This window comes from Scylla paramamosain, chromosome 35 (genome assembly GCF_035594125.1).
Source record: "Scylla paramamosain isolate STU-SP2022 chromosome 35, ASM3559412v1, whole genome shotgun sequence".
NCBI classification, from domain to species: domain Eukaryota; kingdom Metazoa; phylum Arthropoda; class Malacostraca; order Decapoda; family Portunidae; genus Scylla; species Scylla paramamosain.
The window spans coordinates 13,139,164-13,144,163 of record NC_087185.1 but is presented as its reverse complement, the minus strand read 5'-3'; the positions used below and the strand labels follow the sequence as shown (position 1 = coordinate 13,144,163).

The following is a 5,000-nucleotide window of genomic DNA, read 5'->3' as shown; positions in this document are numbered from 1 at the left end:
TGAAACATAGACAGACAGATAGATAAGAAACAGACTGAAACAGGCAGACATACAGACAAAAAAAAACAAAAAAACAGGTTGAAACAGACAGACAGACAAGAAACAGGCAGAAACACATAGACAAACAAACTAGAAAAGGTTGAGAAGGACAGACAGACAGACAAAGGTATACAAATTGACATAAAATAGATAGAGACACACAAAGAGATATAACTGAGCACCATTAATGAAAAAAAAATAAAAAGAAAAGTCACCCCTGAAAACCTGCCTGATCATCTCTGTGGCCTTTAAAAACTGTCCTTATGAGAGAGGAAAGCTTTAAAGACACGGGCCAAATTTTGTTACCTTTCCCGTGTACTAAATTGAGAGGTGTTGGTTAGTCATTTGATTAGCGAGTTGGAAAGTGGGTATATAGCTGTTCTGGTGGTGTTTTTAAGGATTTCAATGTTATGTGAGAGAGAGGAAAGGTTTTAAAGACACAGTTCATGTTTTGTTACCTTTTCTTGGTGGTAAATAGAGTGTCAGTCAGTCATTTAGTTGGTTAGCTAGTTAAGTAAGTATGTAGTTGTGTGTTTAAAGATTTCTTGCAGTGTCATGTGAGAACAAAGCTTATCGAAACATGGGATAAATTTTCATATATTTTCTGAGCACTAAATAGGGAACTCTTAATTAGTTAGTTGATTAGCTAGTTAGGAAGTGAGTATGTTGTTGTTTTGGGTAAATGTTTTTAGAAATTTGAATGTCATATGAGAGAACAAAACATTTGAAAAAACAGACTAAGTTTTGTTACCTTTTCCATGTATTAATTAAACAAGTGTTGATTTATTAGTTAGTTGGTTAGCTAGTTAGAATATAAGAATGTTGGTGTTTTGGCTCATTGATTTTAAAGATATGCACAGTGTCATTTTTATAACCCTCCCTTCACAGGTAACTACCACCTGACGCCATTCTTCCACTCATCACACCTGCGATCTTAGAGTGAGTACAATATCTTACATTTTTTCTTATTTTCCATCGTTTTTATTATTATTATTATTATTATTGTTATTATTATTATTATTATTATTGTTATTATTATTATTATTATTATTATTATTATTATTATTATTGAATAAGTAAAACGTAATCAACTTTATCCGTAGAGTTATTACATTTAAGGAGATTGGTTTATAGAAAAGTGCATTTACACGAACAAGTAGATACAGGGAGCAAGTTAGAAATACAAAGAAATAAACAGGTTGAGATAAACAGACAGATGAACAGATAAACAAATACAAACCAACACGAATAACTAAAGCAGACAACGCACGCGAAAAAAAAAAGTTTCAGAGAACAAGTTAGGAATACAGAGAAGTAAACAGATTGAGATAACTGGACAGACAAGCAAATACAAACACGAATACCCATAGCAGACAACACAGCCAAAGTAAAACAACAACAACAACAACAACAACAACAACAACAACAACAACAACAACAACAACAACAACAACAGCAGCAGCAGCAACAACAACAACAACAAAAAAACGTTTCGAAATGGAAGGGAACGTTTTCTAAATAAAGAAGAACGTTTTCCGAAAAGACAAACGTTTGTCAGTGACACTGATACATTTTTTATTCAATTTATACATTAATCTATTTTTATCTTCACCCTTTGTCCCTCTGTTTTTGTGGGTGACCTTTTTTTCTTCCTTTTTTTCGTTTAGTAGCCTCTCATGAATCTTTGTTTTCTTTCCTGTCTGCCATTTTTTGTTGTTGCTCGTACTCCTCTCCCTCTCTCCCTGTTCTATCTATTTGTTCTGGTTTTTATTGCCGTTTTGTTGCAGTATTTTTCACCTTGAGTTTGGGAGAAATGTACATGTGCCTTTATTTAGACATTATAATTTTGCTTGTTACAAACTTGACACATGTTGATTGGTATCCTGACAGGTAAATAGATACACAGGTAAAGTTATGTATTCTACCTCCATCTCTTGGGAACTTGGTTAATTAAACACCTGTGCGTTAAAGTACAGGTAATACAGTGGACTTTGATAGCCAGATAGACAGGTAAAAGTGAGGGAGATAGACAGGTGTGAGAGTCCGCAGTGGCGTGGACAGACGGACTGACAGACAAGGTGACACTTAATAACAAATAATTGATAGATGGTGTGCCCTGTAACAATGCATATTGACACACACACACACACACACACACACACACACACACACACACACACACACACACACACACACACACACACACACACACACACACACACACACACACACACACACACACACACACACACACACACACACACACTATAAACCTTGTGCAGATAAACTGAGTATCCTATCAATCCAATACTTATGTACTGTATGTATGTCTTCTCTCTCTCTCTCTCTCTCTCTCTCTCTCTCTCTCTCTCTCTCTCTCTCTCTCTCTCTCTCTCTCTCTCTCTCTCTCTCTCTCTCTCTCTCTCTCAGTATATTGCAGCTATAATCACATTTTTTTGCGTTGTTTTGTTTTCATTCACTTATCTTGACGAGCTTAAACAACGCAGAGAAAGGGAGGAGAGAGAGAGAGAGAGAGAGAGAGAGAGAGAGAGAGAGAGAGAGAGAGAGAGAGAGAGAGAGAGAGAGAGAGAGAGAGAGAGATTAAAGGAGAAAGTAACTGGATAAATAAAAATAGGGGGGAGAAAACCATTCGAATGTAACCGTGGCGATGCACACACACACACACACACACACACACACACACACACACACACACACACACACACACACACACACACACACACACACACACACACACACACACACACACACACACAGTGACTGGTAAGGGCTGCTTGAAGGATAATGACACATAATCTGTAACACACGCGAGAGAGACACAAGAGAAGGTCCCGAGAGGAAGTTGGAGCGGGGACTCTCATAATTTTTCCGTTTTCTTTGCCCGTCAGTCTTACCTCTTGCCAGATATCACACCCGGGACGGTCACATCAGTAGGGTGGATTTGCATGCTACTTTAAGGTGATTTTATCCCTTATGGTGGTCTTTGATAAGGGTGAGATTAGGATCGGCGTTACAGTGCGTGGCTTAGGACTGTGTTGCTGGAATGTGGCTTGATGGGAGATTGATAATGATGTTCTGGATGGAGGTGCTGGAAGCTGCAAGGGTGCGAGGAAGGAAGGAAGGAAGGAAGGAAGGAAGGAAGGGAGGGAGGGAGGGAGGGAGGGAGGGAGGGAGGGAAGAAGGTGAAGAGGGATAGATGAGGGAGAAAGGGAAGGAAGGGGGAGAGAGGGAGAAAGGAAGGATGGGAAGGGAAGAAGTAAAGGTTTCAGAGAGAGAGAGAGAGAGAGAGAGAGAGAGAGAGAGAGAGAGAGAGAGAGAGAGAGAGAGAGAGAGAGAGAGAGAGAGAGAGAGGAAATTAAAGAAGTGTTTGTAATGAGACATCACCATTTATTAGTTCCTCTCCCTCATCTTCCTCTCCCCCTCTCCCTCTCCCTCTCCCTCTCTCTTGTGCTTCATTCATTGGACGAGAGACGAAGAGAAGCGTAATTATGCTTGTTGAGTGGCTCTGATGAGTACTTGAGTGAGCTTCATAAATGGTCACTTTTGATTGCTTGCTTAAGGTTCAAATTATCCTGGTAATAGTAGTAGTAATAGTAGTGGTGGTGGTGGTGGTGGTGGTGGTGGTGTTTTGTGTGTGTGTGTGTGTGTGTGTGTGTGTGTGTGTGTGTGTGTGTGTGTGTGTGTGTTGGTTTTCTTATTAAAACTGTACACAACACAACGCTTCCACGAAACTTTCTCTCTCTCTCTCTCTCTCTCTCTCTCTCTCTCTCTCTCTCTCTCTCTCTCTCTCTCTCTCTCTCTCTCTCTCTCTCTCTCTCTCTCTCTCTCTCTCTCTCTATCCTTAGAAGAAAACGCGGAAAAGATTGATGATAATACTTTACCAGCTTAATGATAGGCCACACACACACACACACACACACACACACACACACACACACACACACACACACACACACACACACACACACACACACACACACACACACACACCACTACTACTACTACTACTACTACTACTACTACTACCACTACCACTACTACTACTACTACCTCTCCTCCTGTCATGTCAGTTAGCACATCAGTATTCTCTGGTGCATCTCTGTGTCCTTTATCTATCTAGCAATCTCTGCCTGTGTCTCTATTCCCTGGTTATTTAATTTTTTGTCTCATTAAATACTGTTTGTAGTTTGTCAGCGTACTTGTGAGAAATTCTGGTGCATGATTTGTATTCTTTCTCATGTCTTGTGTATTTTTTTTTCCTTTCTTTTTGTCTTTTTCTTTTTTCTTTTCTTTTTCCTTCTTCTTCTTCTTAATCTTCTTCTTCTTCTTCTCCTCACTAAAATTCTTCGCCTTCTTTTACTCCTTCTTGCCTTCCATTTTCCTTTTTCTTTTCCTCCTCCTCCTCCTCCTCCTCCTCCTCCTCCTCCTCCTCCTCCTCCTCCTCCTCCTCTCTGTTATACTGTTTATCAGTGCACGAACAACCTCGTAAGGGGCAACAAGACTGCTGCCGTTTGTTCTTCCTTTATCTTCTTTTGTGTTTCTTTGTATTCCTCCTCCTCCTCCTCCTCCTCCTCCTCCTCCTCCTCCTCCTCCTCCTCCTCCTCCTCCTCCTCCTCCTCCTCCTCCTCCCCACATGAGGATGAAAGACCCTTTTAAAGATATGAGTTTACGGTGCTCCTTTTTTATTTTATTTTTTATTTATTTTATTTATTTTTTTTAACATGGTATGCGCCAAGAAAGAAAAGAAGTCAGCTGATGAAGGAGAAGCGCTACCTTTCTCTCTCTCTCTCTCTCTCTCTCTCTCTCTCTCTCTCTCTCTCTCTCTCTCTCTGGGTATTCCGTCTAATTAGATTACTTGCTACAGTTTCCCTTCGTCGGTCGATCAGCGGCGTACAATGAGTGGCCAGCCTTGTCCCGTTTTCTTTGCCCCTATACACTGT

General features: G+C 40.2%; 1 long non-coding RNA gene across 1 annotated transcript in view; it reads left to right on the top strand.

The window, feature by feature from the left end:
* The window catches only part of LOC135090447 (uncharacterized), a 108,742-nt gene that overhangs the window by 30,162 nt on the left and 73,580 nt on the right, over positions 1-5,000 (top strand). The window contains exon 3 of the long non-coding RNA XR_010261915.1: positions 928-978. This is a non-coding gene — a long non-coding RNA (uncharacterized LOC135090447). The remainder of the gene's footprint in view (positions 1-927; positions 979-5,000) is intronic.